The sequence below is a fragment of the Gorilla gorilla genome, chromosome 2 (assembly GCF_029281585.2).
Source record: "Gorilla gorilla gorilla isolate KB3781 chromosome 2, NHGRI_mGorGor1-v2.1_pri, whole genome shotgun sequence".
Lineage (NCBI taxonomy): Eukaryota > Metazoa > Chordata > Mammalia > Primates > Hominidae > Gorilla > Gorilla gorilla.
In genome coordinates, this window is record NC_086017.1 from 78,103,887 (window position 1) to 78,125,288 (window position 21,402).

General features: G+C 38.1%; 1 protein-coding gene and 1 long non-coding RNA gene across 4 annotated transcripts in view; both read left to right on the forward strand.

Moving 5' to 3' along the window:
* TAFA1 (TAFA chemokine like family member 1) overlaps positions 1 to 21,402 on the forward strand; it is a 543,464-nt gene that overhangs the window by 231,163 nt on the left and 290,899 nt on the right. The gene's annotated exons all lie outside the window — the stretch shown is intronic.
* Positions 11,970 to 16,315, forward strand: LOC134758061 (uncharacterized). 2 transcript variants are annotated; one of them, XR_010132867.1, is made up of 4 exons: positions 11,970 to 12,229; positions 12,713 to 12,850; positions 13,086 to 13,158; positions 16,145 to 16,315. It is a non-coding gene; the product is annotated as an uncharacterized lncRNA (long non-coding RNA). The 2 variants fall into 2 exon arrangements; XR_010132866.1 differs by having other exon boundaries at positions 11,970 to 12,850.

Below are 21,402 nucleotides of genomic sequence, written 5' to 3' on the forward strand. Positions count from 1 at the left end.
TCTGCTTGGCCTTTCAAGATAGAGTCGAGTCATCACTACCCACATTTTCACTCATTGGTTAGTTTCTCCCACATTTTATTCTCGGCCTTGGGAAGCAAAGAAACCAATGTCATTGGTGTTTGCTGTAAATATACATAGATTTCCTCTGATTACAAAGTCACTGAAAATCACATAAAGGCAAAGTGGCAGAGCAGGTGACTTTTGATTCAAACAATGTAGTTTGATATCTATTTGATAGAGCTTTCTGTGAATCCTTGGCAGTGTACATGCTCAATAGAGATCCTTGAATGAATTAGTGAGGAGCACAGATGAACTCCATTGTCTGTAATAAACGCTTGACTCATTCCTGACCCCTGCCCCCACCTTGTATGCATACATGTTTATATACACGTTTGCTGGAGTTCTGAAGGTATTGCTCTTAGAGGCCAATATGCATTTTCACCTCAGTTCAAGGTGAAGGGGCTATTTGCTGCTCTCTAAGGATCTTAACTATTTTATTTCCTCACATATGGCAACTTTGTGGAGAGACTTTGAGTTCAGCGAATTAGGTAGAAATCTTATTTTATTCTAACCGATGAATTTTTGTGAGTTAAACATCTCCACTCACCATATCTTACCACATCTCACACATTGGTTATGAAATCCATCTTAGAGATTATGACTAAATGAACTGGTGCTCTTCAGGAGGAATAATTTGTCTCTATTATATTGATAGCAGCCTTAACACCTACCAGTTATAAAATTCTGGGCGTGTTATTTAATTTTTTTTCAGCACCAGATGTCTCATATGCAAATAACATAGAATGATTCTAAGAAATAGGTGGTATTGTGGGGATTAAAAATTGCATTCTAGGTTCATACTTCGCTAAAATAAATAACAGCTTCTGGGAATGGAGAACTTTTGTTTGTATCGGCTCAATTTCTATTTCCAGTTTTCCCATAGAGTAGCTCATTTTTTTCTCTGGAGGGGTCATTATGATCTGGCTGGTGCTTATCCTACCCAATGCTCTGTAGATCAAGTATGGCTGGCCAATCAAGTGTTTTGTGACCCCTGGTAGTCCAGTGAGACTCAGACCTGGAACCTTGGTACATATATTGGTAAAAGGAAACTGTCTTTTTGCTGGACTTAAGACTGGCCGAGTGCAAACCTGGTGCTTCAAAGAATCACTTCACACATGAAAATTTCTTGAGAGTGAAAATAAAGCAGAAAAGAGTAGAACTGAGATATGGGAAAGAGAAAGATGAAATCTTCCTCACAAAGGTTGAGTATCTACGTGGCCAACTCTGAAATGAGCACCATTCTAGGACTTTTCCACCAAGAGGTGCTCTAAATATTCCTTATTTGTTTAAGCTGATTTGAGTTAGCTTTTGGTATCTGCAACTGGAAGTCGCCATTAACTTGTTTCTCATTAACGTAATTATTGAGAGTAGAACTACCACAACACTACCCACCTGGGCCAGTCTACCTTGTTATACAAAGTTGATGCTCAATAAAGGCAGAACACCAAAAGCCTCATATTTAAGTAGGACAGAACCAAGGAAAAGGGCCACTCATAATAAAGGTGGACATTCTGAGCCATTTCATTATTCACACCTCTAATTTCCCAAGGCATGCTAGGTAATACTCTAAGCTTTTTGTTAAACTCAAAAATTATTTTGGTTATAGCTGTATTTCAATGATTCATACTTTAAAAAATATATTTCCACAAGCCAGTGCATTCAAAATGAACTTATGAATTACTATCATTAGTGAGATTAAGAAATGGCATTCTCATATAGGCCAAATTACTTGGCTAAAGCCACTTAAACTCATTCCCTTTCGTTATTTTATAATGGACTTTGTGACAGAGTTATTCTAACAAGATGCACTGAAAGGAGGTACTAATGAACTGAACCTACTCAGGAGACAGACGTTCACTAACCAACTGCATGATGGGAAAAAATGAAAGGTTGAGGTTGTTGAAAATCTCTGTTAACCCGAATATTCCAATTGCAGTCTTTCATATTCAGAGTGTGTTAATATTTTTCATGGGAAAATGTATTTCTTAAAGTGGGCTTTAATTATTCTTGAAACTAAATATCCATTCGAATGTCCCTGCCTGGTCATATAAAAACAGCTTCATGGAAGGAAGTCATCACTGAAACTGCTTCCTCCAATTTCCCGGCTGAGTTATTTTGGCTGGAGTAGCACCTTCTCATGAGATCATAATCATGGAATCCTTTGTGGAGAATTATTGACAGCACATCAATAAGAGCTCATAAAACATGTGCTGGAATTAATGGGGCTTCAACAAAGATCTCAGACATGAATTAGCTGTTCTAATGAAAAATTAGATTATGTTTGCTAAACACTAAGACATTGAATAATATCTCAACATATGTAACGTTACAAGACAAGATATACAAGATACATCATTGTCTTAATCTGTTCAGGCTGCTATAACCAAATACCATAAACTGGGTGACTTGTAAACAACAGAAATGTATTTCTCAAGGTTCTGGGGACTGGCAAGTCCATGGTCAAAGCTCTGGCAGATTCAGTGTCTGGTGAAGGCCTGCCTTCTGGTTCACAGATGGTGTCTTCTCAATGTGATCTCGGTGGTGGAAGGAACAAGGCAACTCTCTGGGGCCTTTTCCATAAAGGCACTAGTCACATTTGTGAGGGCAGAGCTCTCATCACCTAATCACCTCCCCAAGGTTTCACCTTCTAATATAATCACCTTGGAAGTTAGGATTTCAACATATGAATTTGGAGGGGGTAGGGAGGGCTTGGGAGGACACAAACATTCAGACCATAGCAATAACATTCACTGCTGATGCTCAAGTAGATAGTTGACTCAGTTGGTTTTTAATGCTACGCACACATCAGGTACAAATGGATAACAAGGCATGTATGTATGAATGCATGTTTTCATGAATTTAACTCCTGGCATCCTGAGGGGGTGACACAACTTGGAGGCAGATTTTCTCAAAGTAACCAATGTATAATAGGGTTCTGAATTTTTTTTACCTATACACTTTTTGCCTTAAAATTTTATTGGTTTTTGTTCAATTACAAATATATTCCTTATTGTTAAAAAGTCAAAGTGTATTCAAAGATGTTGAATTGGTCAGAGCCCAATCACAAATGAAAAATCACATAGTAATCGGGATAGAAAGTTGCATACAAAGATTATGAACTGTAATAGGAGATTAGAGTATCAAGAGATTGACTGACTGACAAGAATTAAAGAGAACTTTACAAAATATCATAATAGCAGATATAAAGAGGCATCACTGAAACTGAGGGGTTAATTTGATCAGATGTGTCCGCCCTCCTTGCTTTTGGTCATTTGCTTTTTGTTAATTTTCTTTTCCTTTTTCCATGAAGGTGAAGGCCAGGGTAGCTGAAGTCCTCACCACTAAATGCTGAAACCTAACGTTCATTGGTCACTTTATGGATAACATTCATAGGCCACCATGGTAATGTTCGCTTCAGTTGCTTTTTCAGGAACTTGGGTCAGCTTCTGTCTAGTTCACACCCATTGAGACACAGCCCTTCAGCTGGGCCTGTACAAGTGTCCAAGAGGTGGTCTTTTGACATCAGAGGACTGGAAACACCACTACCATTAGGGCTGAGGTAGGGGACCCCAGGAAGAACCTTCCTCCCTCAGGCTGAGACCTGGACCTTGTGAGATTCCTCAGACCTTCTTGATTTTACCAGTTAATTTTCCTTATTGGCTACATGAACTGAATAAAGAAATTCGGGATTTTCTCTGAAGAATCGGCAATGTGATGCCAGAGGTAAGATCTGGAAGAAGCAGTTTACAGGTTTCCTTCAGCTAAATTGTGCAAAAACGAAACTTTAATTTTCCATGCATAGTATATTATATGACCTATATAGTCAGCTAATTTTGAAAATTTTATTTCCTGATGATGACAACTTGGTAGGGGATTAAATGGGACTGTTTAATCAAAAGCTGGCACAAAGTGGCTAAATACCAAAAGAAAGGGTGGAATTGTTTTGTTAATCCTTTCCTTTGCCAAATTGATGGCTGATGATTAAATATTTTGTAATATCTTAACAGAAACATGGACATTTCAGATAATCATAATATTTAAACTCACTTTTTTGCCTAGTTCTCTTCTCTCCATAGCCTCAATCAATGCATAATTATATAAGAGAACATTTACACCGAGTGAAAATGTCACCTTATTAATGAGTATTTAAACCCATAGTTTAAGGTTAGTTTGCTTTAGATCAATATTTAGGTTTGAAACTTGTGGAAACTAATGATCTATGGAATTCTTTGGGGGTGAAGGCTTTGAAACATATCCCACTTTTTTGATTTATGGATTTACTTGGGCTAATTTCTAAACAGGTATTCCCAGATGGAAATACTTTAGTGAAATATCACTTTTTGAATATTAAATTTTTACTGGAGAGTAATTTTGAGAAGCACAGATTTGAATCATGGTAGAGATGTGTGTATTTATACTTTTTAGACAAAATTAACTTTTATGTATACCTCAAATAGTAAGGAATCTTCTTAGTTTTCTCTGTCTTCCTTTTACCTCCCTTTTCATTTATCAAGAATTTAGTATTAATACGTGTATTATGGAAGAAAGTAAGAACTAACAATTATGACTGCATTGACTTGAGTTCATGTTACAAAGTTTATCAATAAGTTATTAGAACTCAGGAGCACTGAATTTAAATTCAGAAACTTATTTACAATTAATGTGCCTGAGTTTCTATTTATCAATTCATTCTGTTGAACTTCCACTTTATGGTAAAACAGATACAATTCTTTCTTCCTGAATATTTGGTAAGAGGATTTTTTTCCCAATATTTCACCCTTTATCCAGGACAGGCACCTGAAATTCTGTGTGAGCTACACCCCTAGCCTGACCCAGCCCCAAACAAAAACAGTCACCATGATGATGATATTACTAGCCTTTGAAGAAGGGTCTATGCTTATTGGATAGCTCTCAAGTCACACATAGATGATTTTAAGTAGTGCTTAGTTTAACTTCTAATCTCTTGAAGGCTTAGTTGCCAAAACAATTAGCAGGTTTAGTCAGGGAGAAGGAAGCAGTCCATCTGCTTCTTTTGTGCCACTGAGAGCAAACAGCCAACTTATCGACTGAATCCCTCAGACAATTAGTCAGAACCATTTGCAGCCCCCATGTCCCTGTAAAAACCTTGTTGACACATTTATAGATGAGAAGACAGATGGTTTCACTGGAAGTGAATTTGCCTTTTAAATATATAATAGCACCTTATAAATAAATGGTGTTTATACAGAATAGTGTAAAAGGCTTTCTTATACATTCTGAAATCTGATGTTCACAGGAGCTCTTTTGTAAAATAGGTGGTTTTACACATAAGGCAATAGAGTATTACAGAGGTAAAGTGATTACCCAAGCTTATATATGAGCTGGGATTGGAACCACCAGTCTTTTGACTGCCAATCCAGTGTTTTCTCTACTACATTTTTAGAAATGATGAAGAGAATGGGATGCTCTTAGATATTTTATGGCAAATGATCTAAGAATACTCATATCTTCTTCCCAACTATACCACTCCACTTTATGGTGTCCCCTTAGGAGACCAGTGAACAAGGAAAGCTGTTTAAGAAAGCACAGTAACATTGCATGTGTAACTAAGAATGTACAAAATAGCAGGTCAGAACTCTTGTAAACTGGAGGCAAAGAATGTCATCTAGCCAAATGCAAGACTCTTCCATCTCTCTTGAACACAAAGGGAAATCTCAAGCTGTTGTCATTGGTCAACTCCATAGGAGCACAAAAGAGGGCAGAGAAGAGAGCACCAGAAGATGTATGATTTAGAACATAGCGTAACCCTTCCTTTTTTAAAATCACTCCAGCTGCATAGAGAGAAGGAGCACCATGCACACCCTTGCATCAGGTTTATATGACCTTTGACTATACAGTGACCCTGCCCACTAGTAAACAGGAACCATTCTGTGACATAGACCTAGTATGTCCTAGCATCTGAACTGTTAAGTGTATATCACTCTCCTTTGGAAAGACACAGAGTGGACAGGGAGGAAGGAGAGAAGAATCTTGCTTCCTTCCCCTCCTTCAGAGGTCAGCATGCACTCTGAAGCGCTGTAATTTTTACAAAGTCTTTTCAAAAGAACTCATGTATATTCCTTTACTGATTTGTACTGTCAGGAAATAAGCAGACATACCTCCTTTTATCAGTCTAGGTTTTGCTGTACAGAGACAGAGAGCAACTTAACCATGGACACAGAATGGCAAGTAGCGTTAAGTAATTCTGTTTTGACCACACTTATTTCTGCCAAAGAAAGCTTTGAGATGATAAAATCAGCTCTAGTGTGGATATTTTGATATTTTTATTTGATTGAGATGGAGGAAAAACACCACTATAGATATAAATCATCACAGCATATTTTGGGCTTACCTATTTAAACTAAAGAATGAATTTTTTATGTCTTCACAGTGGTTAGGTCAGTTATCTGCGGTTATAAGAAAAAAATTAGGGTTGCAAAATAGTACTTATATTTTTCATAAAATTACAAATAAGAATAATTATTTCATACTAAAAGTTTTGGTACTTGACCTATTGGAAGGAGTATAAAATGAATAAAGTCTGTCTCTATTGCAGATTTAAATAGAAGGAAAAGAATGCAGCATTTGCTTGGTGATGTTCTGTATTACTTTTCCAGATACCCTGAGATTAGCCCAATTACCTTCTGGGGATGTTTTTGGACTAACAATACTATTTCCACAGGAGACTCAACATATGAAGAAACTGTTGAGAAGTCCAACTCTTCAAGACTTTTAAAAAATTTTGTTTTCAGCTTACAAATGAATCAGCGCAAAGAGAAATAGTACTTTAGAGTGAAAAACAACACAAATCCTGAACTCCAGCTAAGTGTGCTTTTCCTAGGCTGTATGAAGTCACTTCCCATGGTGCCTTGGGAGCAACATTGTTGCCTTTTAATTTCCTTTGAATTGGATCATCAGTTTTCCTTATGACTTTCTTAAGACAAATGACCCAGCTTTTCCTCCTCTTTTCCAGGCAATGGATAGATGGCTATGAATGGGCAGAGGAAAGGATGTGTCACAGGCACACTAGCATCCCATTTAATGCTTCATTCAAAGGTTTTATTTTTCATCCCCCATGGATGAAAACCCAAAAAGTCCATTTCACTTTGGAGCCAAAGCCAAAAGCAGGACTAACAGAAAGCGCAGGGTGTGAGAAAGACATAAAATCTGTAATTGGAAAATCTTGAAGTTTTGCAAATTATCTGAATAGTGCCACATAAAAATTTAATTCCAGAGATTTCGTTTTGCCCTTCTGTCGTGTTAATTTTGTTTTGTAAACTATTAGCTCTCAGCTTTGGCCTGACCAACACCTTGCCCTGCCTAAGTCTGCAGTAATATAGCCTAAAATCAGGTTAGTATACTAGCAAGATGTATATACTTTACACAGCTTCAGATGGGAGCTGGTAAGAGCTTTTTGTTGAAATGAATGAGCTTAGGAGATCCTCTGCAAAGGTTTAGTCCCTTCTCCTGCCCTGCTTGTGGCATTATCCTAAGTCCATCTATGACTCTGTGTTTAGGTAAGAACGTTTCTAATGAACCCTTCCAGTCTATTACATACACCAGAACTAATAAAGTACTCACTGATTCTTTTAAAAGTTTGCTCTGTTTAAATAAATATTCTTAGACTTTTCTTTGCACAGTCTAAACAATCCTTCTTTTCTTAAATATTAAAAATGTGACATATGAAGCAACCATGCCAACTGGTTACAAGTTCTAAATTAGCAGTGTCTAAATTAATGAGGTTTTACTGTATATTAAAGTATAATACATCTCTAGCACCTGTGCCAGATGAATTTTTGTTCCTAGCAATTAGATGTTATTTAATTACAGTTAGAGTCTCTAACATCACCTAGTTTAATTGCCATATTAAAAACTATTTTGAGAGTTGGTTTGCCTAACATCACAAATTTAGTTTGGGAACTGAAAATGCATTTATTTGTCCTACTTAAGTGTTATTGGTAAGAATTAAGTGCAGGCATATATTGTTATATAAACTGTCATTTTGATGTAGACTACATAGCATATCTGTGTGTGTGTTGTATGTAACACTTAGCATATGGTGACTCTTAAGTAATGATGTGAGACGTGTGTGTGTGTGTGCATTGGAAAAAGTGTGATGAAATAAACTACATTTTTTTATCTCCTATTTCCTAAGAAGCATTTTAAGTTGATATTTATCCTCTTGAACAGAGAGCAGAAAAAGATCAACTTATCCCTGATGGATTGTATGATTGTATGATTATTAGTCTTCCCTGGATTTTGGCTAAAAACTAGATTTGGGGGTGGTGATTGACACTGGATCATATATATTAATCATACCAGTGAGCTTTATCTTTCTTTAGTGATTTTTTTTTTTTTTTGAGACAAGGTCTTGTTCTGTCACCTAGGCTGTAATAATCTCCTTAACTTTTTATTTTTAAATAATTATAAATTCATAGGAAATTACAAAGAAATGTACCAGGATGTCTCATGTACTCTTTGCACAGCCTCCTCCAGTGTTAATTAACATCATGCATAATACCAGTATAATATCAAGGAATACCAGGAAACTGACATTGGTAAAATCTACAGAGCTTTTACAGTTTTTACCAGTTATACCTGTACTCATTTGCATGTGTGTATGTGTAGATCTATGCTCACATGGGTACCTTCATTAACCGTCCTCCAGAATTATGATATTTAATGTAACATTGTCACAGGGCTTCCTTAAGCTGTCTCTTCATAGCCATACCTACACCTCCTCACCCTCTGCCCCGCCCATCACAACTACTAATCTCTTCTCTGTCTCTATATCTCAAATACTATATAAATGAAATCATATCGTATATACCCTTTTGAGATTGGCTTTTTTCATGCAGCGTAATTTCCTTGAGGTTCATCCAAGTTGTGTGTATCAATAGTTCATTTCTTTTTAGAGCTGAGTAATATTTCAGAGTTATGGATGGACCACCGTTTGATTAGCCATTCACCCATTGAAGGACATTTGAGTAGTTTCCTGTTATTGACCATTATAAATAAAGAGACCATGGACATTCTGAGGAAAGTAAGTTTTAACTTCACTGAGAGAAATACCACAGTGTGCGATTTCTGGGTGGTATGGTAAGTCCATTTTTAGTTACTAAAGGAACTGCCAAACTATTTTCTAGAGTGACTGTACCATATTACAGTTCTAGCAGTTATGTATGAGCAATACAGCTTTTCTGCATCCTCACCAGCATTTGGTGTGATCACTCTTTTTCAGTTTGGTCATTCAGATATATGTGTAGTGAAGTCTCATTGTGGTTTGAATTTGCATTTTCCTAATGTCTACTGAAGTTGAACATCTTTTCATATGCTTGGTTGCCATAGAAATATCCTTTTCAGTGAAATGTCCATGTCTTTTACCTATTTTATAATTAGGTTGGATTTTGAGAGATCTTTATTCTAGGTGCAAGTCCATTGTCACATATGTGATTTGCAAATGTCTTCTTCCAAACTCTGGTTTCCCTTTTCATCCCCTTCACGGGGTCTTTTGCAGATCAAAAGTTTCTAATTTTGATGAGGTCCAACTTATCAATTTTTCCATTAATTGGTTGTTGTTTTGATGTCTAAGGACTCTTTGCCAAGTCCTAGATTTAGAAGATCTCCTATTTTTTTCTAGAGATTTTAGTGTTTTATCTTTTAGATTTATGACCATGATCCATTTTAGTTAATTTTCCTATAAGGTGTGAGATTTACGTTTATGCTTATTTCTTTTGCTTGTGGATACCCAATTGCTCCAGCACCATTTGTTAAAAAGATTATGTCTCCCCTATTGAATCAAAGAATGATTATTTTATTTTATTTTTTGTAAAGACAGAGTCTTGCTGTATTGCCCAGGCTGGTCTCAAACTCCCGGCCTCAAGAAATCCACCCACCTTGGTCTCCTAAAGCGTTGGTATTATAGATGTGAGCCACTCTCCCTAGCCAGCATGATTTATTTAAAGGTACATAGTCGTTAAATAAACTACATGTCCTGCATAAAAATAATTAGAAGTATTTGAGCACCTACCCTGTGCCAGGTATATTTCTAAGCACATTCCCTGCATTATTAACCGATTATTATTTGCAGAAAAAAATGCACGCAGGGTATTGTTATTATCAACATTTTAGAAATATGGAAGCTAGGTTTTGGAAAAATTAAGTGATTTGCCCAAAGTCATAAAGACAGTATGACACAAAGTAGAATCCGTGTCTGTCTGACTTGAAAGCCTATAATATGCTTAGTAATAAAATGTTTTCTTACCAAAGGAAGCTCAGAATTAAGGCTTTTCATCTATCAAGCCTTTATTTTGTTGTATAGTCAGGACCGATGACCTCTTTAGAAGACCCTTAAAAATACGTTGTTTCTATCTCAAGAACTCAGCTGGAGGTTTGGAGACTGGTTATGAAATTTGACCAGGCATTTGACATATTATCTATGTCCACTTTAAAAAATAAAATGGTAGTCTTCATCCTGAATCAGTTTTTGACAATACACTTTGTCGTGCCAGTAGTTACGGCCTGAGCATCTAGCACAGTTTTGCTCCCTTTTACTTGGTTTGTATTTCACAGAACTTCTTCCAAAGCTGTGTTGATTTTTAGCAAAGGTCATGTAGCTAAGGATGACTTTCTTTATTTATTGAGTCTCTAATTCTTTTTTAAAATCTTGATAAGCGATTTTCCCAGACATTAACCTGTAGTAATGTTTTCTTTGTGATTTTCATGTTACACCCTCAATTTACATATATTTCTGCTGTTCTACTTTTCATTTCATGGAGGCTTGCATAGATATGGATACTAAGACAAAGTGAACAAGAGGGTCACCTGATACCATATGTTCCTTGGAAGGGGATTGATAGCAGAGTTTTACCATAGTTCCATTTTCTTTCATAAACTTTTGATACTTTGGTCACCTTTAGCAAATAGAAAATCTCATGGATAGAGCAAAAATCAGAAGATGAATTGCCTTGCTTCCTCTACTGATTACTTGCTAAATGACCTTGAGCAGCTTCTAATTCTAAACCTGCCCATCCTGCAAGTACAGATCACAAAGGAAATAAATGTTTTGCTCTTGAGGATTAGCTTTTATTGTTTTCTTGTTTTGCGAAATGTATAAGCTGGTCTTTTGGAAGCAAGAGGAAATATGTTGGTCCTTTACAAGAGTCATAAGAGAGGGCTCATCTAGGACAGCCAGGGTAATAAAGCGGGTATGGTATAAGACACAGGCATGGGTAATAAAGTGACTCAAAACAGTCTCCAATAATGCAAGCTCCCTGAGGACAGGGATCTGTGTGTTTTGTTCCCTGCTCTATCTTCAGAGTCAACGACGATGTCTGGTACCATCCTCTGTCTGCTATTTCCATGCCTGTTTCCACATCTCCACGTGGAGCTTGTAAGGTAATGAAATGAACCTTGGAACTGTTGGCATCCGTTGCCTTCATTGTGTCCAAACAAACCTCCCAGGGGTCCCAACCATCCTGGGGAAACACACCTGAACCAAGAATAAAGAATCTCTAATAATCTTGTTCAATCTGCTTTCCGTCCTTTGGTCTCAATGTTTTTTCTATAAATTGAGAAGGTGGCCGGGCGCGGTGGTTCACGCCTGTATTCCCAGCACTTTGGGAGGCCGAGGCGGGTGGATCACAAAGTCAGGAGATGGAGACCATCCTGGCTAACACGGTGAAACCCCGTCTCTACTAAAAATACAAAAAATTAGCCGGGCGTGGTGGCGGGCGCCTGTAGTCCCAGCTACTCGGAAGGCTGAGGCAGGAGAATGGCGTGAACCCGGGAGGTGGAGCTTGCAGTGAGCCGAGATGGTGCCACCGCACTCCAGCCTGGGCGACAGAGCGGGACTCCATCTCAAAAAAAAAAAAAAAAAAAAAAAAAAAAAAAAAAAATTGAGAGGGTAACTACGGACTTCATTGGTCTATTGTTAATACAGAATGAGACGATACAGTGAAAGAACTCTCCAAATGACAAAGCACTATCTCCATATAAGAATATCGCTTCTGTTGCATCATAGTGAAGTAGTTCCACAGCTGTTTCTGCTCGGACTGACTGGTTCAAATCTCGGCTATACTGCCAGGATTTAAGACACTTTGAAAATGGGCAAAGCCTCATTTTTCCTAGGTCGAAAGGAGTTCAAGATTGGGTAAATCTGAGGATTCAGAAGGATGATAAATGTTAGAACATGGAATCAGGGTGCTTAGATTCTTGGTGCCTCAATTTCTCTGTCAGTTAAATGCCGTATGATCAAATGACTCTTTTCTCATTGGCTTGATGTGAGAAAGAAATGACTACATATAATAATCAGCAACATTCCTGGCACATAGTAAACATCGATGTATTACTATTAATACCTCCACCTACTCTATATACTGACTCTCTATCCTCCCTCTCTTCCTCCTTCCCTGGATCTTAAAAGATGAGTGTGATTAGAAACAAAATTTTGTTGTGATAAAGTCCACCTGAATGTTCCCTCAGATACTAACTAAATCTCTTTCACATGCAACCTTTGGACAAAAGTCTCTTCCTTTTTGCTAGGAATTTTCCCATTTTTTTCTCATTTCTTCTCCTCCTGCTTTAGGAAAGAAAAAAAAAAGCATATGCAAGAATTATTTTTTCTTCTCCCCAGATGTCACCAGCACTAACACCTGTCCTAGTTCCAGCTCTGGTGAACTTCAGCAGACCTGCTCAAGTGGACAGCATTAGGAACCTTGTCAGTTTTGCAGTGCTTTTTGCCTGAAGCCACCTCAGGTCCCTCATGCTGCAGGTATGCTGAGGGGCCTGGAGGTGACAGGCTGTTTTGCACCCAGGCACACTGAGGCCCGGGTGCTGCAGGGCTGTAAGGGTGGCCATACTTTACTCTCTCCCAACTCCACCACCTGTGTCATTTTTATTTGTACTTTATAAATCCTTTTCACTTTTGCAAGTTCCTTTTGGCCGCAATCTGAATGCAGTCCTGTATGGGATAAAGGAATATCATAAGTATATATTTTTTAAAACAGCAACACGATTCACGGCTCTGTTGCAGAATGTGAAGGAGCAAGTCTCTCAATTGGCTAACTGAATCAAGCTCTGGTGAGTATGTTGAGCTCTGAGCTCTCCTGAAGTTGGGCTCTGAGCCTGAATCAATTGGTCTGATCTCCCTTTCTCTTTATTTGTGTAGAAATGAGTAGGAGTTCTGTCTGTGTTAATAATGTAGGGTAATTTTGGAAAGGTAACTTAAATTTCCAGGCTATGGTTTATATTCATAAAGTAAAGATAATTTGAATATTGAACCACTGTTGGCTAAAAGGCAGAATTAGGTGTGACCTCACTTAGAGTACTTAGTTGCAGACTGTTGGGGGGAAAATTCTCATATTAAGGTTTAGACTTTGAGAATAGGGTGATTGTGAGCCTTCTGTACATAACTTTCAATACATGCTCATTAAAACCAAAAAAGCTAAATGATTCAAACACTAAAAATATTCATCATGTTAATTTCTCATAACCTTTATGCAGTGGCAATATTGCATAAATATTTGTTTGTAAAGTGTAAGGTCAGGGCTTATTTTATAATGCAAGAAATCCCCAGTTTGGTTAATACAAAACCTTAACAAGAACCAGTAAGTAGAAACACTTGATAAAGCTATATAATTGTAGATCATTAGTGGGGAAAAGACTTCAATTTGCCTTAGGCTTGATGTTTCTAGAAATAAAATTATTGAGAAAAGATTAAGGATGAGATAAACCATTTGGAGGAAAAGAAGATCATAAAGTGATAGAAACCAGATCTTAAAGTAAACATGTTATTACAGTTGACCTGATTGGTTGGAAGACAATGTACAGTAAATGCACCTGACAACAATAACTTAAGCATACCCTGAGAATGACCCTGTATGGCAGATGCACTTGAATGTGTGTTCAGAGCTGGGGAATCCGGGAATGGCAAACCTGGAGATGGGCTCCTTATCTTTGATAAACATCTGAGTCCTGAGTTTTGCGGGGTGGGTGGGGGGCGGGGGGCGGGGGGGTTGGGGGCTGGGGGTGGGGTAGGGAGGGTAGATGAAGTTTGCCAGGTGCAGGTCATTAGGGGAGGGTGTTAAGTAAAAATGCTGTATAAACTGCATGATGTTTGCAGGCAGTTGTAGTTTTCCTGTCCAGCCCACAGCCACTGGACTGTAGGAAGGCGAATATGTTGTCCAGCCCATTGCCATGGGACCATTTCCGTAATTAAGGCTGTTCTCCTGTCCAGCCCTCTGCCACAGAACTCTCTTCACGGTATGAAAACCCCTAATAAAACCCCAGATCTTATTTGCTGGCTCTGGGTCTCTTCTTCAGCCTCTTGAACCTGGTGCCTTCCCTACTGAAGGTAATAGGGGCTCAGCACAACAGATCACCCACACACAGGCCACCTGCCTTCAGAAACCCAATTCAAATGGTCATAAGCACCAAAAGAAACAGATTTGCTCAGGTGACTAAAATAACCCAGGAAATAATCAGATGGAGGAATGTGGATGTTATCCCCAGGATTTGATCTCCCCTAGTCCCTGACTCTGCCTTTCCCATGTTGCCCTCACTACCGGGCAGACCATTTCTACCATGTCAAGATCACTTTGGGAATTCCAGGCTTCAATTCCACTAGCTCAGCAATTCTACTTGGGAGAAAATGTCTTCCCCAGCTGTTTTAGTCACAGCTCTGACAACTCAGTCTCAGTACCTGGTTTGAGTCATAAGACATCACTGACAAAATCACAACTGTCAGGGCTTGAGATGTGTCATTTGTCGTATGTATCAAACACCATAAGAAGAGTGGTGTTTCCCCAGAGGAAATTGAGATTCTGTTATCAGTAAAAGGGGAATGGCTGCTCAGGAGGCAAAAAAAACTTGGGTACCCTCCACCACCCATCTACCAAATCTGAATTTGAAAGGCATAGGACAGCAGACAGTCAGGACTAAGAGCAAGTAGCACCAAGAAAGAAGAAAACTGAAAGGGAAAATCAGAAAGCCCTCCTGAGGTCCATTTCACCCACTCAGTCATAAAAGAGCAGAATTAAGTTAAGGCTGCTAAAAGTAGAGAAGGCACACCATTGACCCAATATGAAGCCCTGACAAGGAGATTTGTTGGGTTTTTTTGTGAGTACCCTCCTGAGCCAGAGGTGGAGTGTCTCCTCTTGGGTAGACAACTTTAGTGTGATTCATGTGTTTGAATCACACAGCCTCTGAAGGCCACGTGTCTAGAATAGCACCAAACAATGAAAAGTGGCTCTAGAAACATTTATTGTTCCTTCAGCTTTTTCTATCTCCCAAACCTATATTGAGACTAATTTATTAATGTTAAGTCATACGATAAATTCATTCTGGGAGGAAAAGCATTTCCAGGGAGTAACTATACGCTCTCATCACTTATAGCTTTGTCCCCGCCTCATCATCCAGGGCGATGATTTTAATCCAGACTTCTCCATGTACTAACTGTGGAACCCTGGGCAAAACTGGCTCTCAGTTTGCTTATCTTTCCAAAGGGGACAATAATAATACACCCTGCAGAGGTACACATGGCTGTTATTACTGTTTACGCATTTGGGCTTCATTTGGAGACAGTCTCAGAACTGATCTTATAGGGTAAGATTATAGAATGAGCTTATCATATAAGACATACTTGCTCATAGTATTCCAAGAAAGTGCAACACACCAATGCTTAATATTAGGAGTTTAGAAACTAAACTAGGAATCATATTACTCCTGGCTCAGCCTGGGCCCTTGAACTAACCTCCACCGCATATTTTGTCCTCATGGTGTCCCCACAGCAGCTATCCAGGCTTCCTAGGAATAACCCACAATACTCCCTATTCTCAAGAGACTAGCTCTTTTCCCAAAATCTTGATGTACTCAGTCAGCTAAGAGGTACCTTGCATGCTTTAAAATTCCCACCTAGTACTTATTTTTTTAGGTGACCAGTCTCTAGGGCAGAACAAAAATTACTTGAGCGGGGATTTAGACAGGGATCCCAAGAAAAAAAAAAATTAGCTAAATTGGGCAAGCCTAAATGATCTCTTAGTCATTTTTTTTTTTTTTTTTTTTTTAGCAATTTCCTTCTTCCCTGGAGCCTGATCCTGCAGGACAAGGATCTATTTTCAAGTCAATTACAATTCCTAAGGGATATAATTACCTACAAAATCAGCAAAGGAACCCTATTTCTCTTATGGTAATGTAATAGTAATTTTTAAAATAACTACAATACATATGATAGAAATGGCATTTGCTTTCTTTCAACTTTTCATTGCTTTTAGTTTCATACCATACCATTCCCAAATCTCCAACTTACCAGCAAGCAGTGATAGATGGCAGCCTGTAGATTATTGTTAATCAAGAAAAAAAAACAAATTATTAGTCTATTACACACCATTGTGGGTAATCTATTTCTCATTTGGTAACATTCAGAAGTCTCCTCAAGAACTCAGACAACAGACCCCTGAGAGTGTGAGTGGTGACAATGGATACAGACTCAGCTGCCCAGAAGCCTGTTCATAGTCTCAGACTCCAAATTCTAGGGCTCAACTCCAGTTCCCTGCCCACAGTTTGGCATTTCCTATCCTTTTTAGCTACTTAAAAAAAAGTTTGCTATGGCTATATGCTAAGTACTAAGACACATATTCTCATTTTATCTACATGACACTTCTCTGTTAGGAGTTACAATATTCCCTTCTTTTGTCATTTTCATTTCATTCATTCATTGCATGCCCACTCTAGACCAGGCAACAGCCTAGGTGCTATGGATATAGCAATGAAGAAAACAAAGATTTGCATTTCAGTGGAGGAGAAAGACAATATATGGAAGGAGAAAGTGAAGGAGAAAGAAGAGGGGAAGGAAGAGGAGACATCAGGGAGATGACATTTAAGCAGAGACCTAAAAGAAGGGATGTTGTGAGCTCAGGGAGAAAGTGTTTCAGGTGGAAGAACCATCATGTGCAAAGGTCCTGAGGCAGAAACAGTGCTTGTGAAGAACACAGCATGGCCTCTGTGAGTGAAATGTGCTGAGAGGGGTTGGAGGAATATGAGCTGATAGAGAGTGCCAAAGCCTTGGAGGGCAGGAAAAAACACTGGGTTTCTTTCTTTCGATCAGCCATATGTAGGTGCCAGGAAAGGAGTGATGTGATTTACCTGTGAGGAAACTGAAGCTAAAGGAATGTTAACTAACTCATCCATGTCACATATGTGGGAAGCCCCATCGTCGGGACTCACACTGGGGTCTATGCAGTTCCCAAGGCTCAGTCATTTATAATCACAGCCCAGCTTCTCAGTCACTTAACAGATAATTCCATGTATATGTGCTCTGTCATTGCCTTTATAAAGGCAATGAGATCTCTTTGAGATCTCTTCACTCATAATCTCAGTTGGCTTGTTTCTCATGTTCTTCCTTGATCCTAAATGTCAGCAAATCTCCCTCTCCAGTCACAGGTCCAATTAATTATCTCTTATGAAATTCACCAGATGTAACCCTTCTTTTCCATTGCTCCTGCTACTATTCAGGTTTCAAGTCTTGTCTCAAGTCTTGTCTGCTCTCACTTCCCAGGATTCCTGAACCCTCAATGATCCAATACTAGCCTACATGTTCAATTTCATTTCTCCTCATTCTCTCATGTCTCAAACTGGTCACCTTCAGACTATATTTTGACTATATGCTATTCTTAAAAAAATTACATCAAATTATATTGCTGATATCTCTTTAAAAAATTGAATCTGACAGTACTGGGCCCATGGTCCCACAAAGCTGAAGCTGGGTAGTGGCTGCCCATTTTGGATGGGGCAAGAGTTCTCCAGTTCTCCACAGTCTCCACCACTCTGTAAAATCAGACATCGTCAGGCATCTGTCTTATCATTGGAGGCATCTGTCTTATCATTGCAGGCACTGACACAGTTAAGAGTAGTGGCTATAAGTACTTTCTGGAGCCAAACTGCCTGGGTACCAATTCTGGCTCTACCACTTACTAAACTTATGTTATTGCCCAGCTACTTAAAATCTCTGTAGCTGCCCTGTAAAATTTAGGTGATATGGTTTGGCAGTGTCCCCACCCAAATCTCACTTTGAATTGTAGCTCCCATAATTCCTGTGTGTTGTGGAAGGGACCCAGTTGGAGGGAACTGAATCATGGGTGTAAGTCTTTCCTGTGCTGTTCTCATGATAGTGAATAAGTCTCATGAGCTCTGATCATTTTATAAAGGGGAAGTTCCCCTGCACAAACTCTCTTGCCAGGTGTCATGCAAGATGTGTCTTTGTTCTTCCTTCACCTTCTACCATGATTGGGAGGCCTCCCCAGCCATGTGGAACTGTGAGTCCATTAAACCTCTTTCCTTTATGAATTACCCACTCTTGGGTATGTGTTTATTAGCAGTGTGAGAACCGACTAATACAGTAGGTAATTATGATAACTACCTCATATTTCTGGTGTGATGGTTAAATGCACTAATACTTACAAAAGCATTTAGAAAAAATAGCTGGACATAGCACTCGATAAAGGTTACCTTTTGAGTTTGCTGTTTATAATTCCCACTGTATACCAGGTAAGCTGGTATACTTGGCAAAATGAACATGCCTTTTACAATCCCACCTCCTTGCCCTTGTGTACTTTAATCGTGCTTCCCAGATGGTTTTCCCAAATGGTCCAGTCTTTTGTGATCACAGAATCTTATCCACCTCTTAAGTAAGGCCTACTTAAAATCTCACCCATTTGTGAAACCATCACTGGCCACTCTGTATAGATATTGTTTCTCACTTCTTTCTATTTCTGTAGCTCTGATTTTGTGCACCACTTACTGCATACTCATCTACCCCTTTGCATTGCTGTTTAACTGTCTTACATTAATATTTTCTCTCTCCAACCAGACTGAAGAACCCTAATGGTGATGCACGGCAGGTGATGATTGGGTTATGTTTCAACTTTCTGGCAGATAGTTGGCAGCAATGCTAGATAGTACAATGATTATTTTCTGAATTCTCCTGGGGAGGATTTTATCATGACATTTTTCTTGGTCAATGATACTAAATTAGAAGGTTGGATATTTGTCTAATGAGTGCAATATTGAAACAGGTAGTATGTTTTAAATAACAAGGTTCTGGAGTTGAAACAGGTTTTGTGCCCCTTCTAATACAGGTTAATGCAGAATGAAGGTCATTATTGTGTGACGTTAGTTTCAGATTGAAGGTCATTATCATGTGGCAACTGGGTTTTGATTCAGTGCTTTCCTACTTTACAGAAGCTGCAAACATAATTGGCAAATCTGTAAAAATGACTACAGCATTAGTTTCTTTGGGTTTCTGAAAGTTATGCATGGAACTCTGTGTTTCTGTCTATCTGTCTGTCTGTCTGCCTGTCTATCTATCTACCTGTCTATGTATGTATGTATGTATGTATGTATGTATGTATGTATGTATCTCTCTATCTATCTATCTATCTATCTATCTATCTATCTATCTATCTATCTATCTAATCTGTCTATCCATTGAGAAATGAGTATACTTCCTACTGGGCATTGGTCTTCAACATGGATAAAACACAGAACATGAGAATTCAATATTAGAATATGGGACAAAGACAGTGAAATAATTACTGAGAAAAATATGAAAATCAATTTCATCAAAATTGAACCACCTAAGACGATTGTTAGTGGAAGTAAAGTAATTAGATGTGCTTTTTCATTAATGTCAGCTAATACCTACCTAAAATTTAGTGTAATTTCAGAAGACTTTTTTAAACCTGAAAGAAAGATACTTGTACCATCATTTGCATTAATCTCTGAAATGAAACACTTCCATATGGCTTTCATGGTGGGGAGGGGACTATAATTACTGAGGTCACTTTCTAAATAATACTACTGGAATCTATTCATATGGGAACCAAAGACATGCTGTGATGCCAAGTTATTTCCTCTGTGGAAATAAAGATAAAGGTAAGGTAAAGGAAGGGTAAAGATATATAGGAATATTACAGATGATCTCAGGATTTAGCAGTAGATCTACCACAATTAAGTCCCAGTTCTCTGAAAGTGACCTTCTAGGATGTTCATGTCTGACTCTACTGTAGTAAGGGCCATTGTATTATATAGGCAGAAGAGAGCAATGAGATTGTTTGATTGGTTAGAGAATGCTAAATTAATCCTGCCAGCAGTAAGCCAAACCCACAGTGCCAGCCTACACAGTACAATAAATAGAAAAGGTAATTTGACACTCTGCCCAAAAAACTAGCCTTGGAAGTAGCAGCCACTTGGCCTCATTGAAAAGTAGGGAGAAAATGAATTTTGTAATGAATTACTTGTCACTCAAAAGATATTTGGTTTACAACAGGAAATAAAAATCATTCTGAAGAGTGGCCATTTTGCCTAAAAGGAAGCAATACATCAAATAAGTGCTAGCAAAACAGATGAAGAGTATTCATTCATCTTTAGGTCATCTGCTGACCCAAACAATTACATTAAAGTGGAATGATTCAATCTGAGAAATGTGAATGGATAGAGAAGGAATAAAGAATATTCTTTAGTTCTCAAATAACTTTTTATTAAATATTATTCTTTCTCTTTTATTAGGTTTGGCTTACAAACCTATATTTTGTAAATCTTGTTTGTGTTCAATTTAGAAAAACATAATCCATTTACATTTATTGGTTCGGTTCTGATTGCAGTAATCATTAAATCTGGATAATGAAAAATATTCACCAACTCTTCAGTGTACCAAGGAAGTATTGAGAATTGAGAACTTTTTTTAAGGTCTTAGTGTAGAATCAGTAATCACCACTATTTTTCCTTCGATGTGACATTTATTGTAAAGGGACCTATATATCCCACTTTATTTCTGGGATTTGGAGCTAAATGTTGTCTCTATGTCCGTTCAGGTGATGCCAGGGTCAATGGCCACAGCATAGAGGATCACTAATAGAAAACCAAAGCCCATTCTTGAGACCTTTATAGGGTTTTTTAAAAATTTATTTGTTTGCCTGTTTGTTTTATGAAGGATAATGATTTATTTTTTAAGGGACCCTAGGCTTCTTAGGATTTTCTGTCTTCTGAAGATATTGACTAAAGTGTCCAAAGTGGGGATGGTTGGAGATGGGCTCCATCTCTCTGGCTAATAGGCAGTTAAGTCTGTAATACACTGATATTTCAGTGTTAACAAACACTTTTAATTAACAGAAGAGAGGCTAATGAATCAATTTACTGATAATTTGTGAATGAATTAATTTGTTAATCAATCTATTTACTAATAATTGTTTCCTTTCAGAATACTAACTCTGCTAGAGTATTTATCTTTGATAAATAGATACTATTTATCAAAGCCAGAAAAGCGCATTG